Source organism: Aotus nancymaae, unplaced genomic scaffold, assembly GCF_030222135.1.
Source record: "Aotus nancymaae isolate 86718 unplaced genomic scaffold, 86718_ANA_hifiasm-v0.15.2.pri h1tg000011l, whole genome shotgun sequence".
NCBI lineage: Eukaryota > Metazoa > Chordata > Mammalia > Primates > Aotidae > Aotus > Aotus nancymaae.
Window position 1 is genome coordinate 16,154,857 of NW_026988422.1, and position 22,603 is coordinate 16,177,459.

At 36.9% G+C, this 22,603-nt stretch overlaps 1 protein-coding gene across 19 annotated transcripts in view; it reads right to left on the bottom strand.

The window, feature by feature from the left end:
• Window positions 1-22,603, bottom strand: part of ZBTB20 (zinc finger and BTB domain containing 20) — an 822,970-nt gene that overhangs the window by 763,849 nt on the left and 36,518 nt on the right. For 2 of the 19 annotated variants that reach the window (XM_064374629.1, XM_064374633.1), the window contains exon 1: window positions 3,359-3,821. The exons of 15 other annotated variants lie outside the window; for them this stretch is intronic. The gene's annotated coding sequence lies outside the window, so the exon portion shown is untranslated. Of the gene's footprint in view, window positions 1-1,218; window positions 1,240-2,447; window positions 2,831-3,358; window positions 3,822-22,603 lie in introns of those variants that run through there. 2 more of the 19 variants (XM_064374635.1, XM_064374634.1) reach the window with 2 other exon arrangements.

Sequence of the window (22,603 nt, forward strand, 5' to 3'; positions counted from 1 at the left end):
CTTCAGAGGCCACCCTTGAGGCTGAAGAACCCTGGAGCTAGCCGCATTGAAAGAATATCAACCCTAGTTATTCTTTTGCCAGAAAAGATCACTAGTTAGCAGTATTAGCCAGGTGCTGCTGCTTCAACATACCTTGCCAGATCTTGGGATAACATGTTTGCTCAGGGCCTGAATTTGGCTTCCTATGTGGTGGCATGACCGGCCACTACTGAGAGAAGGGCAAGTCCATGAAAACATCCACTGATAATTTCTATATTTATAGAAAGCCAGAACATGTGTAGATAATCACACAATTAGATATTTATGTAGTGCCAGATTTTATGAATATGAGAATTTGTTAATTAGCAGAAGGACTAATCATTAAAATTCAAAAATAGATAAATAAACAGGAATGCCATTTATTTGTTAACATTTCATGGGGAAAGTATGCAGCTGCTATCCTTTTGATGAATATAGGTTTCTGGAGATAAAAATGTGCAGCATAAAAAGTATCTGCAATTTTTGAAACCCTAATGAGTAAAATCCAATAAATCACTATATACTCTTTATTTTAAAAATAATCACAGTGATTCTCCTCTTAAGTTAAAAAAAAAAGAAAAAGTTTAAACTGGCATATGCTTAGCATTTGAATTATATGGTCTGGCATTCCATTTTTTTTTTTTTAATACACTGTTTGGTTCTTTTCAAAGAGCCAAAGCTGATTTTCAACAGATAGGAGTTAAAAAGCACACACGTCACTCAGTACCAAATTGTTTTAGCTACAGGCCATGGCAAAGCATGAAATAACTTCTTTAGAGCACTTCCTCATGTGGGTGTGTTAGATAACTGTCTGCTCCAACATTAAAATGAAACACACTGTGACCTGATTAAGACTTTGGGGATCTAAACAGGCAGATATCATGTGCTGATAGGAAGAGACGCCTATAACCAATAAGGCTGATTAATGAATTTTTCTGGCACTCTATACCCTCCTGTGATGCAAGCTTTTCAGCTTTCCAAATCCCTATACAGCAGACTACAGTGGTTTTAAGTTTATTTATGCACATTTTACAATGTCCTGCTGTATTTAGATTGTGACAGTCCCTCCCAGAAAAGGCCAAGATTATTTTTCATACTAAAAATATTTTAGATCTACTGAAGGTTAAGAATTATAATGCAAAAGAAAACATACGCACATTCTAAAAATTAAACCAAACATAAAAATGACTAAATTCTTACTTGCTTTTGTTCTTGCTAGAAGGTTAAAGGAAATTCTCATTTTCTCTTGAAAGTCTCTCCATGTTTTGTTTGCTTGTGGTTAACATAAACATATATAACATGAAATTTTAAAAAATATTGTATCTGCAAAGAAATTGTGATTTCTTTATCCATACATGTATGGCTGTGTGCATAAATGCCCATGTATGCAGATATCGCCATGTATATATGTATACAAAAAAAAGAGAATGATTGACCAAGACATAGATGAAAGATTTCTACTGATAAAAGAGTAGAATTTTAGATAGTCCTCACAATGCTAACATAGAAAATGACAGGTGCATGAGACATGCACACTTTTGACATATGGTATTAGTTTTGAAACAAATTTTTAGGTCAGAGTCTGAAATGGCATAAATTATATATAAAATTGTATTTGAAAAACAAAATTATCATGTACCATATTAACATAAAAGACTCTCCTAAAGTTCCCCTTAGACCTTAGGGAAAAAAAATTTCTGACGGGACCTGATTGGGTATACTTAGTATTTGTACTACTCTTGGTCAAAGCCAGCCTATCCAGTTTAAAAAAAACAGTTCAGACAAGATAAGCAAATTGAAAGTCTCAGAATAAATTTGTTAAAAGAAGAGGTGAAAAAGACTCTTAGCAGCAAAAGTTCATCACCTTCCAGAAATAATGGATTTTTAATAAACATTTTACTAGGTTTCAACCTTGAGAATGTGTTTGGGAATCTGCTCTAGCGTCCCAGGTGGGTTAAGAAGATTGCTTTATGGACTTCTTTGTGTTGTCAGAGAAGCCTAATGGAATTAAGGGGGAAAAAGTCTCCCACTTCTATTAAATAAATAATTTATTACAAAAAGATGATTGTTATTATCAAAGATCTCTACAGATCAGCATCCATTTTCTAACATTGCTCTGTATATGCCGAAACATTTGCGTGTCTATGTGACTTAAATTTTATCAGATGAATAGCAGTTTTACTTTGACAAATCTGAAATAAAATTCCATTAAGAAGTCCATTTCAAATGGAGCTTATTAAAATAATCCTTTCAATTTTGAAGAACACTGTTCTGGGATAACTCTTCAACAATGTCTGCTAGTTTGAAATGTAACTTTTCCCACTATTTAAAATAAGAAAAGAAATAAAGGAAAAGAAAGCACCACAAAACTGTATTTGAAATAAAAAATATATTATTTATACTCCCCAAAATGTTAAATGAATACTTACAGTTGTTGTGCAAGATGGCCTGATACACTTCATAGCTTCCAATTTGTAAAAAGATGGCCAGCCCCTCATTCCACCCTCCCCAAGCATAAATAAACAGTAACATACTAAAAGGAAACTGTCCTAGGATAAAAACTGCTTGTTAAGAAAGTTCGAATTCTTACTAACCAAAGTGGTATTCCTATAAATGTAAAAGCCCATCTGCAAAATAAAAGTTAGAAAACAGAATACCTTATTTGTTTCTAAATACATCCCCCAGATGCAATGTTTCTGTGTGTGTGATGACAAAAATAATTACTCGATTCTTACCCACCCTCAGCAACTACCCCTCACCTTATGTCCAATGACATTAAATAAACATGCTGGCAAAAAGTATTCAACCTGCTTCAAGGATTTAAACTGTAAATATGGACTTTAAACTTCAACGTAAAACAAAGAACAAAAGTCTCACTTTAGTAATACCCACACTGGCACTGCAGCTAAAACTCATTGGCAAATAACTAACAAAACCCAGTTAGCAATAAATAAGGACAACATGATATATAGACAGACAGATGGAATTGCATACACAGACAAGAAAAGCAAAGAGACAAACATACAGAAGGGTCTGTTTTAAAAGACTGAAAGATTCTGATTTATTTGGTACTTTAGTGAGAAAAATAGATTTGTCTGTAATTATTTTTAAAGTAACAAAACTGGATCACAAGGGCACACCCCTAAGTAAGTAGGAAGAAAATTAGTAAAGGGGAGGCCTCTTACAGATGTTCTAAATTTTAAGCTAGCACTAGCTCTGTCAAACTTAAATCTGGAAATTAAAATTCAAGGAAGAAAGAATAAAGGCATTGGGGGTAAAGGAGATGACAGAGGGGGCATTGAGGAAGTAGGAATTTTTTTAAGAAAGTTGTCTGCCCTACCTTCTTCCCCAGCGCTGAGTTTCTCTTCTTATAATCGGTGTCTCCCTGGAAGTACAGTGTGAGTGGTAATGACTGCCTGCCTCCCTAATGAGTCCATTTTCCTGCTCTTGATGTTGTGTATATACACACACTGCAACCTACCTTACAAACCACAGAGACGGGAAGAGAGAGAGAGAGCAAGAGAGAGGAGGGAGGAGGGAAGAGAGGGAGAGAGAGACAGAGACAGAGCAAGCGAGTAAGAGAGAGAGAAGAGGGGAGAGAGAGAGAGAGAGAAAAACAGAAAGAAACAGAGAGAAAGGCACAGACAAAGCCCTCCTACCAGACAGCAGACAGCCCTCCTTCCCCTATCCAGCAAAATGCAACTCGTCTAATGCAGCAACAGGTTCAGTATTGCCAGACTTACAGAGTGAAAAAGGTATATTCTCTCTATCATTATTGCTTGGAAATAAACAGTTTAAGAGCAGCTGGCTCCACCTTCCTTATTTATGCTCCATTATGAAGAATGTATTGTTTCAGTTCTGGCAGTACATGTAATTATCATAAATACATTTTTTGCATATAAGCAGGAAAGTGAAATGCATAGCTTATTTGTGCAATCTTTTAAATTTATTTTTTAATATGTGAAGAATGTCAACAAATCTGCTCTGACAAAAGCCTAGTAATGATTTTAAAGTCAGAGCAGTCTTAAAGGAGGCTCTGTAAGAAACAGACTCCATACAATAGGAAAACTGATCTCAGATAAAACTGGTAACTGCAAAGAAGAAATCATTGCTCAGTTAATAAATCAAGACCATATACAAAATTGCAGACCTACAAAATTACAGACCAAAACAGAATTAAGCTTAATTAAGTATCTAATAGGCTAGGACCCTAGAAGAAGGGAGATTGGCTTCTCATTTGAAGCATCTAGCTGTACAAACATCACAATGCAATGCACTCTGTGTGAACAGGTGCAATGCGTATAGTACATAGTGGTACAATGACAGAAATAAACCCCATAAGAAGCTACCATCACAATCAGGACAAGATTTCATAGAATATGGGTCTGAAACTACAGCAGTTAACCTTAATCTTTTATTAGGAGGGAAAAATAAAAATAATCATTGCTTCTAAATAAACCTGCCTTAAAAGAGAAAAAAAAAAACAGTTTTTCTTTGTCTGATACTTCTAAACAGATTTTATCTAAATTCCAGTTCCAAAATTACACTGTTATTATACTCCTCGCCTCATCATATGTTTCCCACCCACTTTCCCCACTCCCAGGTGCCCTTTCTCCTGTAAGTGATATATCTGCAGCTATAGAATTACAAACATCAGAAAACAGAACTAGTTTTAAGCCACTCTCCTTGTCCTCTAATTTTTAAAAACTAGACTCTGCTTGATGAGTCATATCTCTTTCAAGCATTATGTCTATCTAGACACCCACCTTCCTTAATATATTTCTATACAGTTTGGCTATGTGTCATTTAGATGGGAGTTAAGAACATCATAATAGAGGTAAAATTTTCTAAAGAATATTTACACACAAAGATATAAATATTTACACACAAATAAAGAATATTTACACACAAATAAAAAAATATAAGTGCATATGACTTATTCAAACCCTGCATTTGGGCAACAATGACCCTAAGTATATTAATTGTAAAAATCATCCTTTTTATGTGGTTTTGTGTATATACACGCTTCAAAAATTAGAATATGTCTCTCTGCATGAACAAAACTACCTTGCTAAAAAAGTTTCAATTCCTTTGTTTTAAAAAAATCAGTTTTCAGTTAAAAATTAAATAACTCAATATATAACTTATAGATCAACTATATGTTTACCTTATTCACAGATATCTTTAAAAACGTCAAATAAATTTCAGGTCATGTTTAGAATACAGATCAATATTGCTTTAGGTATTTTTCAGGGTAGATAACCTACGGCATAGATACTAGAATGTAATATCTAGCTATAAATTACACAAACTGTCTTGGGAAAATTCTAGCAAGAAACCAAGAGTCCAGACCACTCTAGTCTCATTGTAACCCACCAATTTAACCTCTCTAGTGCTGCGATAGTATTTCACCCTTCCAGGGTGGACGATTAAGAGGAGACAGACACACACTAAAAATGATGTAACAATCCCCTACTTCAGGTCACTTGTCTGTAAAGAAACTTTTCCAAAATACATTTAGTGTGCCCAAGGTACCAGCCTGCATCTCCTCCTCACTGTTTGGCCTGGCAGCTCTGCTTTTCTATTACTGCCCTATTGTTTCTCTGAAGCTTTATTAAAATGTATTAAGAAAAATGTCAATTAAAAAAAACACATAAACCTCACAGTTAGACAGATTTGAATTAGATATTTGTATTTTCTGAATTTTAAAAATAAGATTCTAGGTATTTTATTTTGTTTCATTTTGTTTTAATTCAAGGAGAAGAGAGTATTTGGTTTCTACCAGCAGGAATCAAAAGGAATATAAAGGACCATGAAGGCTCTTTTTTAAAAAACATCCTGAGAGCTAAATTTAAGAGAAAAACAAATCTTTTGGCTTAGTGAAAAATAAAGCCACGCATGGTGGCTCACACCTGTAATCCCAGCACTTTAGGAGGCTGAGGCAAGGTGGATCACCTGAGGTCAGGAGTTCAAGACCAGCCTGGCCAACATGGTGAAATCCCATCTGTACTAAAAATACAAAAATTAGCCAGGCTTGGTGGTGCGTGCTGGTAGTCTCAGCTACTCAGGAGGTTGAGGCAGGAGAATCACTTGAACCCAAGAGGTTGAGGCTGTAGCAAACCAAGCTTGCACTACAGCACTCCAGCCTGGGTGTCAGAGGAAGACTCCATCTCAAAAAAGAAAAAAAAAAAGAAAAGAAAAATATACGATATCTCAAAACTTTTCCCATATCTGTACATTTTACTAGATTCAAAGCACAGTAAGTGTCACACTGTTAGTACTTACTGGAATTCAAGATATACTTCCTCTAGTTGGGATTGGAGACAAGGACTGGAGAAATTACTGTAATTGACTATCATAGTATGGAAGTTATAAAGTTATTAAATTGTTTCATGTGTTGATACGTCATGGGACAATTTGGTCCCACAGAAAGATCCTAAGTGGAAGTTAAAAACTGGTTGTATCAAACTTAAATCTATAGATTCAATTCAATCCCAAATAAAATCCCAGAAAGTGATTTTGCGTATATGAACTGATCCTAAAATTTATATGGAGAGGCAAAAGACTCAAAGTAACCAACGTATTCTTGCAAGAGAAGAACAAAGTTGGACAAATGAAACAACCAGACTTCAGGACTTACTATAAAGCTACAGTAATCAAGACTGCATGATATTGGCAAAAGAACAGACACAGCAGATCAATGAAACAGAATAGACAGCCCAGAAGAGGGCCCACATATGTATAGTCAACTGATCTTTGACTTAAAAAGAAAAGCAATACAATGGAGCAGACAGCCTTTCCAACAAATGGCAATGGAACGACTGGATATCTACATGCAAAAAAATAAATCTAGACACAGTCTTTATACTATTTACAAAAATTAACTCAAAATGGATGGATCATAGACCTAAATGTAAAATGCAAAACTGAAACTACTAAATAGGAAAAAATCTGGATAACTCTGGGTTTCACAATGACTCTTTTAGATATAACACCAAAGACACGATCTGTGAAAGAAAAAATTGATAAGCTAGATTTCATTAAAATTAAAATTTCTATTCTGCAAAAGACACTGTAAAGATAATGAAAAGACAATCCACAGACTGGAAGATAATATTTATAAAATATGTATCTCCCATCCAAGTACTAACAAGGCCTGACCCTGCTTAGCTTCCGAGATCAGACAAGATGGGGTGCATTCAGGGTGGTATGATATGTATCTCATAAAGGATTGTTATCTAAAACATGAAAAGAATTCTTAAAACCCAACAATAAGAAAACATTATAACCTGATTTTAAAATGGGCCAAAGACTTTAAGTCACCTCATCAAAGAAGATATACAGATGGCAAATAAGCATATGAAAGGGGCTCCATATTATATGTCATCGGGGAAATGCACATTAAGAACAACAATGACATAACACTATATATGTAATAGAATGGCCAAAACCGAGAACACTGACAACACCAAATGATGATGAGGATGTGGAGCAACAGGAATTCTCATTCATTGCTGGTAGGAATGAAAAATGGTACAGCCACTTTGGAATACAGTTTGGCAGTTTCTTACAAAACTAAACACATATACAATCCAGTAATTGCACTGGTTGTTATTTATGCAAAGGAACTGAAAACTTATGCTCACATGAAAACCTACATACAGATGTTTATAGTAACTTTATTCATGATTGCCAGTACTTGGAAGAAATTAATATGCCCACTAGTAAGTGAATGGATAAACTATGGTACATCCAGGCAGTGAAATATTATTCAATGCTAAAAAGAAATGAGATATCAAGTCAAGAAAAAACATGCAGGAAACTTAAATGCATATTACTAAGTGAAAGAAGCCAATCTGAAAAGATGGCCTTCTAAACACTGTATATAGCTATACACACTGTATGATTCCAACTATTTGACATTCTCAAAAAGCAAAGCCATGAAGACAGCAAAAAGTCACTGGTTGCAAGGGGTTAGGATGGAGAGAGGGATGAACAGGAAGTACCCAGGATTTTCAAGGCAGTAAAACTACTTTGTATAACACAATAATGCTAACTACATATCATTATATATTTGCTCAAAATCACAGAAGGCACAATACCAAGAGTGAACCTCAATGTAAACTATGGGGCTGGAGTAATAGTATGTCAAAGTTGGCTTATCATATGCAAGAGATATACAACTCTGGTAGGGGATACTGATGATAGGGGAGGCTCTGCATACGTGAAGGCAAGGGGTATATGAGATATCTCTGTACTTCCCCATCAGTTTTACTATGAAACTAAAATTACTCTAAAAAAGTCTATTAAACAATAAATTAAAAGAAAATTGGTTCTGTCCCAGCATTGCCACAAATAGCTTGCATACCCTGGGCAAGTCACGCAACCATCCTGAGCTTCAGTATATGCCTATTCTAAAAATAATAAATGTAAAAGGAAGGAATTGAACAGGGTATCATAATAATTATTATTATAGCCAATGCTTAAGTGCTTTCTATGTGCCAGGAACTGTTCTAAGTACTTTTTATTTCTTAACTCTTCAAAGCATAATAATTACCCTATGATGTAGGAATTATTTTGAGTCTCACTTTCAAGAAGAAACAGAGAGATTAAGTGACTTGCCTGAGATCACATAGCATAATAATAATAACAGGAGGAGGAGATCCAAGATGGCCTAATAGGAACAGCTCTGGAGTGCAGTTCCCAGTAAGAACGCAGAGGGTAAGTGATCACTGCATTTCCAAACAAGCTTTTACTGCCTACAGACCAGAAGATTCCCGGGTTGAAAAGCCCACAAGTTTCCACCACAGCTGTTTCAGCCAAGCTGCGGGTCTCCGCAGAAAAACTCACACAAATCTGGGTGACCGTTTCAACTGGCGCCTAGAATGCCTGGGATACAGAGTCACTCATTCAACTGAAAAAAAGAGGGCTGAAACAGGGAGCCAGGTTATCTGGCTCAGTGGGTCCCACCCCCAACAAAGACCAGCAATCTACACTCTGGATTGAGTTTTGCAGCAAGTGCAGCAGGACCTGGGACAGTCCAGCTGAGTGGAGGAAAGAGCGTCAGCCATTACCGAGGCAGTTCACCACTACCAAGTCACTCCACCATTACCTAGGCAGTCTGCCATTACTGAGGCAGACCACCATAACTGAGGCAGTTCTAAATGTACCTCTGTAAACAAAACCACAAGGAAGTTCACACAGCAGCTGGGCAGAGCCCACAGCAGCTCAGCAATGCCTCTGCTGGGAGACTGTGACTAGACTACCTCCTTGCTGGGCAAGGCATCTCTAAAAAAAGGCAGCAGCACATCAATAACTTATAAATAAAGCCCCACCTTCCCAGGACAGAGCACCTGGGAAAAAAGGTGGTTATGAGTTCCACTGCATCAGACATAAACGTACCTTCCCAGCAGCTCTAAACAGAACAATGGAATTCCTAGCTCAGCACTTGAGCTCCTATTAGGGACAGACTATCTCCTCAAGCAGCTCCTCAACCCCTCATAAAGGGGGAGCTCAGCTGACATCTGGTGGGCACCCTTCTGGGACAAAGGGTACGAGAAGCATAGCCAACAGATGTGGGTACCTCTGGGGCACCTCATAAAGGAGATCTCAGGCTGACATCTGGTGGGTACCCTTCTGGGATGAAGATAACAGATGAAGAAACCAGCAGCATCCCCTTACTGTTCTGCAGCTGCTGCAGGTGATCCCCAGGCAAGTAGAGTCTGGAGTCAACCTCTAGCAGTCCTATAGCAGAGGGGCCTGACAGTTAGAAGGAAAACTAAAAAACAGAAAGAAATAACTTCAACATCAACAAAAAGGACGTCCACTCAGAGACCCCATGCGAAAGTCACCAGCTACAAAGACCACAAGTAGATAAATCCACAAAGATGGGAAGAAACTGGCACAAAAAGGATGAAAACAACCAAAACCAGAATGCCTCTCCTCCTCCAAGGGATCACAACTCCTCAACAGAAAGGGGACGAAGCTGGATGGAGAATGAATCTGATGAATTGACAGAAACAGGCTTCAGAAGGTGCTAAAAGAAACTTCTCTGAGCTAAAAGAACATGTTCTAACCCAATGCAAAGAAACTAAGAACCTTGAAAAAAGGTTAACTGAAATGCTAATGAGAATAAACAGCTTAGAGAAGAATATAAATGACTTAATGGAGCTGAAAAACACAACACGAGAACTTCACAAAGCATACACAAGTTTCAATACCCGAATCAACCAAGCAGAAGAGAGGATATCAGAGATTAAAGATCAACTCAATGAAATAAGATGAGAAGGCAAGATCAGAGAAAAAAGAGTAAAAAGAAATGAACAAAACCTCCAAGAAATATGGGATTATGTGAAAAGACCTAATCTACGTTTGATAGCTGTATCTGAATGTGACAGACAGAATGAATCCAAGCTGGAAAACACTCTTCACATTATTATACAGGAGAACTTCTCCAACCTAGCAAGGCAGGCCAACATTCAAGTCCAGGAAGTACAGAGAACACCACAAAGATATTCCTAAAGAAGAGCAATCCCAAGGCACATAATCCTCAGATTCACCAGGGTTGAAATGAAGAAAAAAATGCTAACGGCAGCCAGAGAGAAAGGTTGGGTTACCCACAAAGGGAAGCCCATCAGACTCACAGCAGATCTCTCAGCAGAAACCCTACAAGACAGAAGAGAGTGGGGGCCAATATTCAACATCCTGAAAGAAACGAACTTTCAACCTAGAATTTCATATCCAGCCAAACTAAGCTCCATAAGTGAAGGAGAAATAAAATCCTTTACAAACAAGCAATTGCTCAGAGATTTCGTCACCACCAGGCCTGCCTTACAAGAGCTCCTGAAAGAAGCACTAAACAAAGAAAGGAACAACCAATGCCAGCAACTCCAAAAATGCACCAAATGGTGAAGAGCATCAACACAATGAAGAAACTGCATCAATTAACAGTCAAAACAACCAGCTAGAATCAGAATGGCAAGATCAAATTCACACATAACAATATTAACCTTAAATGTAAATGGGCTAAATGCCCCAATCAAAAAACACAGACTGGGAAATTGGATAAAAAGTCAAAACCCATCGATGTGCTGTATTCAGGAAACCGATCTCATGTGCAAGATCACACATAGGCTCAAAATAAAGGGATGGAGGAAGATTTACCAAGCAAACGAAGAGCCAAAAAAAGCAGGAGTTGCAATCCTAGTCTCTGATAAAATAGACTTTAAACCAACAAATATCAAAAGAGACAAAGAAGGGCATTACATAATGGTAAAAGGATCAATGCAACAAGAAAAGCTAACTATCCTAACTATATACAAACCCAATATAGGAGCACCCAGATACATAAAGCAAATTCTTAATGACCTACAAAGAGACTTAGACTCCCACACAATAATAGTGGGAGACTTTAACACTCCACTGTCAATATTAGACAGATCAATGATACAGAAAATTAATAAGGATATCCAGGACTTGAACTCAGATCTGGACCAAGCACACCTAATAGATATCTACAGAAATCTCCACCCCAAATCCACAGAATATACATTCTTCTCAGCACCACATCACACCTACTCTAAAATTGACCACATAATTGGAAGTAAATCACTCCTCAGCAAATGCAAAAGAACAGAAATCATAACAAACAGCCTCTCAGTCCACAGTGCAATCAAATTAGAACTCAGGATTAAGAAACTAACTCAGAACCGCACAACGTCATGGAAACTGAACAACTGGCTCTTGAATATTGACTGGATAAACAATGAAATGAAGGCAGAAATAAAGATGTTCTTCAAAACCAATGAGAATGAATACACAACATACCAGAATCTCTGGGACACATTTAAAGCAGTTTCTAGAGGGAAATTTATAGCAATAAATGCCCAAATGAGAAGCAAGGAAAGATCTAAAATCAACACCATATCATCAAAATTGAAAGAGTTACAGCAAGATCAAAAAAACTCAAAAGCTAGCAGAAGACAAGAAATAACCAAGATCAGGGCAGAACTGAAGGAGATAGAGACACAAAAAGCCTTTCAAAAAATCAATAAATCCAGGACCTGGTTTTCTGAAAAGATCAACAAAATAGACAGACCACTAGCCACATTAATAAAAAGGAAAAGAGGGAAGAATCAAATAGATGCAATAAAAAATGATAAAGAGGATATCACCACCAATTCCACAGAAATATAAACTACTATCAGAGATTAGTATAAACAAGTCTTATGCACATAAACCAGTAAACCTGGAAGAAATGGATAAATTCCTGGATACTTGCACCCTCCCAAGCCTAAACCAGGAAGAAGTCAAAACCTGAATAGACCAATAACAAGGGCTGAAGTTGAGGCAGCAATTAATAGCCTACCAACCAAAAAAAGCCCAGGTCCAGATGGGTTCACAGCTGAATTCTACCAGATGTACAGAAGAGCTGGTACCACTCCTTCTGAAACTATTCCAAAGAGTACAAAAAGAGGGAATCCTTCCCAAATCATTTTATGAGACCAACATCATCCTAATACCAAAACCTGGCAGAGACTCAACAACAACAAAAAGAAAACTTCAGGCCAATATCCATGATGAACATAGATGCAAAGATCTTCAATAAAGTACAGGCAAATCTATTGCAACAGCACATCAAAAAGCTTATCCATCACAATCAAGTAGGCTTCATCCTGGGGATGCAAGGCTGGTTCAACATACACAAGTCTATAAATGGAATCCACCATACAAACAGAACCAAAGACAAAAACCACATGATTATCTCAATTGATGCAGAGAAGGCCTTTGACAAAATTCAACAGCACTTTATGCTAAAAACTCTCAATAAACTAGGTATCGGCGGAATGTATCTCAAAATAATAAAAGCTATTTACGACAAACCCACAGCCAATATCATACTGAATGGGCAAAAACTGGAAAAATTCCCTTTGAAATCTGGCACTAGACAAGGATGCACTCTCTCACCACTCCTATTTAATATAGCATTGGAAGTTCTAGCCAGAACAATCAGGTAAGAAAAAGAAATAAAGGGTATTCAATTACAAAAGGAGGAAGTCAAATTGTCTCTATTTGCAGACGACATGATTGTATATTTAGAAGACCCCAACGTCTGAGCCTAAAATCTCCTTAAGCTGATAAGCAACTTCAGCAAAGTCTCAGGATACAAAAATCAATGTGCAGAAATCACAAGCATTCCTATTCACCAATAACAGACTAAAAGAGAGCCAAACCAAGAGTGAACTCCTATCACAATTGCTACAAACAGAATAAAATACCTAGGAATACAACTAACAAAGGATGTAAAGGACCTCTTCAAGGAGAACTATGAACCACTGCTCAAGAAAATAAGAGAGGACACAAACAGATGGAAAAACATTCCATACTAATGGTTACGAAGAATCAGTATCATGAAAATGGCCATACTGCCCAAAGTAATTTATAGATTCAACACTATTCAAGCTACCTATGATCCTCTTCACAGAAATGGAAAAAAACACCTTAAACTTCATATGGAACCAAAAGAGAGCCCAATAGCCAAGAGAATTCTAAGAAAAAAGAACAAAGCTGGAGGCATCACGCTACCTGACTTCAAACTATACTCCAAGTCTACAGTAATCAGAACAGCATGGTACTGGTACCAAAACATAGATATAGACCAATGGAACAGAACAAAGGCCTCAGAGGCAATATCACACATATACAGCCATCTGATCCTTGACAAACCTCACAAAAACAGGCAATGGGGAAAGGATTCCCTGTTTAATAAATGGTGTTTGGATAACTGGCTAGCCATGTGCAGAAAACAGAAATTGGACCCCTTCCTGACACCTTACACTAAAATTAACTTCAGATGGATTAAAGACTTAAAACATAAGACCTAATACCGAAAAAACCCTAGAAGAAAACCTAGGCAAAACCATTCGGGACATAGGCATAGGCAAGGACTCCATGACTAAATCACCAAAAGCATTGGCAACAAAAGCCAAAATAGACAAATGGGATCTAATTAATCTCCAGAGCTTCCACACAGCAAAAGAAATGATCATTAGAGTGAACTGGCAACCAACAGAAAGGGAAAAAATTTTTGTGATCTACCCTTCTGACAAGGGGCTAATATCCAGAATCTATAAAGAACTAAAACAGATTTACAAGAAAAACAAACAAACAAACCTATTCAAAAGTGGGCAAAGGACATGAACAGACACTTTTCAAAAGAAGACATATATGAGGCCAACAAGAATATGAAAAAATGCTCATCATCACTGGTCATTAGAGAAATGCAAATCAAAACCACATTGAGATACCATCTCACACCAGTTAGAGTGGCAATCATTAAAAAATCTGGAGACAACAGATGCTGGAGAGGATGTAGAGAAATAGGAACACTTTTACACTGTTGGTGGGAGAGTAAATTAGTTCAACCATTGCGGAAGACAGTGTGGCGATTCCTCAAGGACCTAGAAATATAAATTCCATTTGACCCAGCAATCCCATTACTGGGTATATATCCAAAGGATTATAAATCAATCTATTATAAGGACACATGCACATGAATGTTCATTGCAGCACTGTTTACAATAGTAAAGACCTGGAACCAACCCAAATGCCCATCAATGATAGACTGGACAAGGAGAATGTGGCACACATACACCATGGAATACTATGCAGCCATAAAAAAACAATGAGTTTGTATCCTTTGTAGGGACATGGATCAATCTGGAAACCATCATTCTCAGCGAACTGACACAAGAACAAAAAATCAAACACCACATGTTTTCACTCATAGATGGGTGCTGAACAATGAGAACAGATGGACACAGGGAAGGGAGAATCACACACTGAGGACTATTAGTGGGGACTAGAGGAAGGAAGCGGAGGGTAGGGAGTTTGGGGAGCAATAACATGGGGAGAAATGCCAGATATAGGTGATGGGGGGATGGAGGCAGCAAACCACCTTGCCACGTATGTACCTATGCAACAATTCTGCATGATCTGCACATGTACCCTAGAAACTAAAGTACAATAAAATATATAATAATAATAATAACAGGATTTGAACCCAGACTGTCTAGCTTAGAGATTATGTGCTTAATCATTATATCATACTGTTTTATCCAATACCTAAAGATAGTTAAAGCCCCATCCAACCATAAGATTCTGGGGTTGTGAGTCAAATCCAATGGGTCCTGATGATTTCTTACCCTAACTTGCTTACTAACACAGAATATTGAAAATTTGTTGTTCAACACCCACAGCTCTCAATACATTTGGTTTAATGGTACTGCAACTCAATCTAAAATACATGCTCTATCATGCATTCTTAAAGGCTGTATAGTTCAAGATTCAAATATCTAATAGTAATGCAAATAATTATTTAAAGAACCAAATAACAAACACAATAAGACAATTCCTATTTTCTATAGCCTGAGAAAGGAATGAAAAAAGCAAGAATTCAATTATAATGGATTTGTTTTTGTTGTTATGTTGTTGTTACTGTTGTTTTTGAGACGGAGTCTCGCTCTGTTGCCCAGGCTGAAGTGCAGTGGTGTGATCTCAGCTCACTGCAACCTTCACCTCCCAATTTTAAGTGATTCTCTTGCCTCGGCCTCCTGAGTAGCTGGGATTACAGGTGAATGCAATCATGGTCAGCTCATTCTTGTATTTTTAGTAGAGAGAGGGTTTCACCGTGTTGGCCAGGCTGGTCTCAAACTCCTGATCTCATGACCCACCTGCCTCGGCCTCCCCAAATACTGGGATTACAGGCATGAGCCACCACGCCTGGCCAAGAAAAGTCTCGGATTAGTGGGTCAAAAGGAGTAAGCGCTACATTAAGTAAATGACTTTGCCACTGAGGACACCACCATAAAGTTAATTCTTTGTGGCCTAATTAGGCAATAATTCTTAACCTTGGTCATCTGTTTTAAAATTGTATCTCATCGGGCTGAAGGAAAACTAACAGATACTATATGTAAATCAGTTTACCAATGGTAGGCCAGAAGGACCATCCTTAAATGGGAAGAAATGCATATGTAAGTAAAATTCCAATCAATAAATGCAACTTAAAGTATTACACGTAAACTATGTCACTAGAAGTACATTTATTATGACCAGAGGATTTTATATGCCTCCCTTCCCTACTAGATTAAGAGACTCCCTCCCTACCATTGCCATCTTCTTCCCCTCTGCCCTCTAGAACAGAGGCTTTATTTATTAAGCTCTGTTGGTCTAGCATGTGGCAGCACACCTGTAATACAGTTGAAACTCAAAAAAGTTTTCTTGAATGAATGAATGACGAAACAAAGCAACAGTATATAGGGTTTATAAACCTTGGTTAATTTAATAAGTTAAATTTGAGATATAAGGATGATATAAACAACAGGTAAATAGTGTTTCCAAAAAATGTATTAAGTCACATATTAAACATATCCTTATCTTAAGATCTTATGACAAAAATAATTAAACAGAAAAAGTAATCTTCGACTTTGTTGTATGTTTGAAAGAATTTCACAATTAAAAGCTGGATAAGGCTGGATGTGGTGGCTCATGCCTGTAATCTCAGCACTTTGAGAGGCTAAGGTACAAGGGTCACTTGAGACTAGGAGTTTGAGACCAGCCTGGGCAATATACTGAGACCACATCTCTATAAAAAATCAGCCCTGTGTGGTAGTATGCACCTGTAGTCCTAGCTACTTGGGAGGATGAGGCAAGAGGATTGCTAGCACACAGGAGGTCAAGGCTGCAGTGAGCTATGGTTGCACCACTGCACTCCAATGGGTGACAGAGTGAGACTGCGTCAAATAAATAACAAGTTTGATAAAAAAGGTATTTACATCTCAGTCAGAATGGAAATTATTAAAAAGTCAAGAAACAGTAGATGCTGGTGAGTCTGTGGAGAAATAGGGACACTTTTACACTGTTGGTGAGAATGTAAATTAGTTCAACCATTGTGAAAGACAGTGTGGTGATTCCTCAAGGATACAGAACCAGAAATGCCATCTGACTGCACAATTCCATTACTGGGTATATACTCAAAGGAATATAAATCATTCTATTCTAAAGATACATGCACACGTATGTTATTACAGCACTATTTACAATAGCAGACATGGAACCAACCCAAATGCCCATCAAAGATATACTGGATAAAGAAAATGTTGTACATATACACCGTGGAATACTATCCAGCCATAAAAAGAAGTGAAATCATGTCCTTTGAAGGGATGTGGAAGAAGCTGGAAGATATCATCCTCAGCAAACTAACATAGGAATACAAAATCAAACACCACATGTTCTCACTCATAAGTGGAAGTTGAACAATGAGAACACATGGACACAGGGAGGGGAACAACACACACCAGGGATGTCAGAGGCTGGGGGGCTAGGGGAGGGAGAGCATCAGGACAGATAGCTAATGCATGTGGGGCTTAAAACCTAGATGACTGGCTGATAGATGCAGCAAACCGTGATGGTACATGTATACCTATGTAACAAACCTAGACGTTCTGTGCATGCATCTCAGAACTTAAAATAACCTAGACATTCTGTGCATGTATCCCAGAACTTAAAAAAAATATATATATATATTCCCATACAACTAGCAGAATTTCAATGAACATCATTTCTGAGAAGAAAATTCAGCTTGCCTTCACATTTCATTTATCTATTATTTTTCATATCTATAGTGTAAGTGTTCAAGTAAAATCCTGAAGTTGGCTTTAGAGTACTTCATAGGAATGGAATTGTCTTCTTTGAGGAAAACATATTGATAAGCTGTTGGGGTCAGAGAGTGAGGTATGAATGATACTTGTGGGGTTAAACTGTACTACATAAAAAATGAGTAACAACTTGAAGTTAGGGGAGTACAGAGATGAGAGGGAGGAGAAAGAGAAGTGAGTAGTGGGAATTTCCCAATGTAAACGTGGCCAGATTTCTTTTAAGCTATGCCTAATAATAAATTCTATGAAGTTTATGTTTTGTGATGCAAATAATCTCCTTCTCTCCAAACTTTCAGGAAAGGATAATATATATTCTATAGTCTTATATAGTAGTAGAATGAAGAATCAAAGAATGAAAAAGATGAAGTTATTGCCTCATATTCATCTACATACTGTAGCCTGTATAATCATGGCAGTTTCCTAAGAAGAGAGAAAATATTCCCAGAGTTCCTTGGAGTGACTGGTGGCCGAGTGAAAAGTGGCCAGTGAATAGTAAATAGCAAATAGTAGAAAATCAAAAGTATCTTTAAATGAAGACATGGATATGATTCATTCACCCTTTTTTTCAAAATTACGAAGGAGAAATATGACCATGGGGGAAAGTGGCATGGAGTTTAATATCTGAATGACAAGATTATTATGCTATTATAGCTGTTGTTACTACTCCTATAAGCTGTTCTTAAATGATATGATTACCTTTAGAAATTTTGAAGAAGAGGGTAATTTTATGACACAATAAATGCTAAATCAATGGATTAAAAAACATAAAAATGTTGCTTGTAATATCTCCCTGGCTCCAGAACAATGTATTAGACACATATACCACACAAACTCTTCCTGCTCCCTGCTCAATCCTCTCTACTAAACAATCTACAACAATGCCAGCAACTATCATCAAAGTTTCCATATCTATATAATTTACTTATATGTACAGTTTATATTCAATACAAAAGGAAAGAGAAACTAAAGAGTGTATTCTATAGGAAAAATAAAAGTCACAAAGAATACATAAAAGATACAACTTAATTGCCATAGATGTTTGTCAAGCAGGTTGGTGAGATCCTGTTTTGCCTCGTGAGTCTATACTCAAAAACTTGATAGTCTTCACATCTTTCCAAGATACAAAAGTTGCTACTATTAATAAGAATGTTTTCTTTTATATTTATTTATTTATTTATTTATTTTGAGACGGAGTCTCTCTCTGTCACACAGTCTGGATTGCAGTGGCATGATCTCGGCTCACTGCAACCTCCGACTCCCAGGCTCCAGCGATTCTCCTGCCTCAGCCTTCTGAGAAGCTGGGACTACAGGCTCATGCCATCACGCCCAGCTAATTTTTGTATTTTTAGTAGAGAAGGGGTTTCACCATATTGACCAGGATAGTCTGATCCCCTGACCTCATGATCCACCTGCCTCAGCCTCCCAAAGTGCTGGGATTACAGGTTTGAGCCATCATGCCAGGCCAAGAATCCTTTCCTAAAAGTTATCTCTACTACATGTGTCAGAAATTCAGCCCAACATACACTTTCTCATTTAATCCCCTCAACAGCATTATTAAGAAATCTCATTTTGAGATTATACATAAACAAAAAGAGGTCCAAAGGCACATACCTAATAAGTAGCAAAGGTTGGACCTAACATCTATCCAAATGGAATGTATGAGGAATAGAAGAAAGGGCTTTATAAAATTACTTCAAAAATTATCTAGAATAATGGTGATATTAGGCACAAGAAAAAAAGACTAAGGGGAACAGATTTGAAAGGATATATGTTCCCTAGATAATTTCAAAGCTTAAATTTTACATTTGTTGAGGAAAAGTATATTAAGTATCTCAAAATTTAAAGAAAGAATAATGGAAAAGACTAGTATATTAAAAAATAACTTTCAAAAGCAATGAAAGAAACATACCATGAACCAGTTTGATTAAAGAGTTGGAAACATTAGGCCAGGCGTGGTGGCTCATGCCTGTAATCCTAGCACTTTGGGAGGCTGAGGAGGACAGATCACCTGAGGTCAGAAGTTCTAGACCAGCCTGGCCAACATGGCGAAACCCAATCTCTACTAAAAATGAAAAACAATTAGCGTGTGTGGTGGTGCATGCCTGTAGTCCCAGGTACTCAGGAGGCTGAGGCAAAAGAATTGCTTGAATCTTGGAGGCAGAGGTTGTAGTGAGCCAAGATCGAGCCACTCCACTCCAGGCTGGGGGACAGAATGGTACTCTGACTCAAAAAAAAAAAAAAGTTGGAAACAATAACAATCTGTACAGCATTTTTGAAGCCAGTTATTAATAACGGAGTCAGTGTGATAGCATCCTGCTAAGTCCTGTGAGGCAACAGGCCATAAGCATGATTCAAAATGGTAGAAATGATATCTTTTATTTTTAAGAAAAATCACTTAACCCCAATAAGCTATAGGCTTATAGCCATAGCTTTTTAAAAATCGTATAAGTTCATATCAAAAGTTTTTATAACATAATTTACATAAAGCCTCTATCTTCTTCATTTCTATCAATAAATACAAAAAATTACTTTATGGTATATACATTCAAAGTGTATATCAGATATTTTTTGTAGGATTCTTATAAAATGAAAATTTGAAAGAATTACCTAAAATTTTATTTTTTACTTATATCAGGTATTTCAAAATTATAATTTACTTAATTTTGACTAGTTTATCAGTTTATATCTCAATGAAGAGAATCGTACATAAAACAAATCCGGCCAGGCGTGGTGGCTCACACCTGTAATCCCAGCACTTTGGGAGGCCAAGGCAGGTGGATCACTTGAGGTGAAGAGTTCAAGACCAGCCTGGCCAACATAGTGAAACCCCATCTCTACTAAAAATACAAAAATTAGCCGGGCAGGCGTGATGGCACGCACCTGTAATCCCACCTACCCAGGAGGCTGAGGCAGGAGAATCACTTGAACCTGGGAGGCAGAGGTTGCAGTGAGCCAAGCTTGCACCACTACACTCCAGCCTGGGTCACAGAATGAGACTCCATTAAAATTAAGTTAAATTAAATTAAAAATAAATAAAACAAATTTTCCTTCATGTTAAATATCTACACATTTGAATGGATTGAATTTACTTATGACTAAATACGATGTACTACTCTATTTCAAACTGATGACACTTTACCACTGAAAATGTAATAACTGGATCTTCCACAACACAAATAATACTCCCAACATCATTTAAACCTATGTGAAATATGAACATAAACAGTATCTCACCAGTTGAGAAAACAGTTTTATTAGTAATCAATAAGAACACTGCCCATAATGAAATCTGTATTTATTATAAAAGGAGCTACAAAAGAGATAAATCATTACAGATTTTATTTTAATAATTAAATGGTCTGGGACTCCAATACATACCTCTCATGATGTTTTATCTGAAGGTCAAAAATGGAAGTAAACTGCAAACCAGTGTAAGCTAATAGCTTAATAAAATTCATGTAACTTTTGCCTAATTAAAATTCTCTACCTAATATTTTTCACCAATAAATGCACTTAGTTCAATATCCACTCAGTAATTAACTTGCACTGTAGCAGTTTAATCAGATGTTGAAAAATATGTTTACAATAAAACGATATTATAGAATATTTGATAACATAAATCATTAGATAATTCTGAAGTTTCCCAGGTACTACATTTTTATTTTACTATTATTCTAAGTTGCCTAAATAAGTGTATAGAAATAAACAATAGATTAGATAAGTTTTAGGTAATGGTGACAGTCAAAATATTTACAGCTTAGCTGGGTGCAGTGGTTCACGCCTGCAATCCCAGCACTTCGGGAGGCGGAGGCGGAGGTGGGCAGATCAAGAGGTCAAGAGATCGAGACCATCCTGGCCAACATGGTGAAACCCCGTCTCTACTAAAAATACAAAAATTAGCTGGGCATGGTGGCATGTTCCTGTAATCCCAGCTACACGGGAGGCTGAGGCAGGAGAATCACTTGAACTTGGGAAGCAGAAGTTGCAGTGAGCCGAGAACATTCCAGTCAGGCAACAGAGGCAGACTCCATCTCAAAAAAAAAAAAAAAAAAAATTGTAGCTCATAAGGCATGGGTACAGAAGAAATGTTACCATGACTAATCAAAACAGATGCTGGCTGTCAATAAAGTGTGTATTCCCTGAATATCAACCCTACCTTTAGGTAACAAATCAAAATCCATCCCTTAAAACAAATGAAGAAAATTGAAGTAATATGCAGTTTTACTACTGAGTAAGGGCTACTCTCAAGAAAGTGATTCTCCACTTATTAAAAACTATACCCGCCATCAGTTAAAATATTTAAAACTCTACACAGATCACTGTCTGTTAGTTCTCAACTCCATTCCTATCTAAAATTTTAGATTCTTACTGAAATGTCAAGGTTCTTCCATATTTGGGTGTGTAATTTCTATTTCATTCTTTGTGCTTAGATTTACCTTTTATTTTTTAATTTACATAGTATTTATACATATTTATGGGGTATATATGATATTTTGTTAGATGTATAAAATGTGTAATGACAAAGTCAGGGTATTTAGGTTATCCATCACCTCAAGTATTTATAATTTCTGTGTTTTTTTAGTACTCTTTTCTAGCTATTTTGCAGTATAGAATATTCTTATTAACTATAGTCATCCTACTCTGCTACTGAACATTAGGACTTCTTTTATCTAACTGAATGTTTATACCCATTAACCAACCTCTCTTTATCCTCTCCCAACTCACTCACCCTCCCAGCCACTGTTATCTATCATTCTACCTTCTGCCTCCATGAGATCAAACATTTTAGCTCCAACATATGAGTGAGAACATAAGAACATAAGATATTTGTATTTCTGTGCTTGGCTTATTTCACTTAATATAATTAC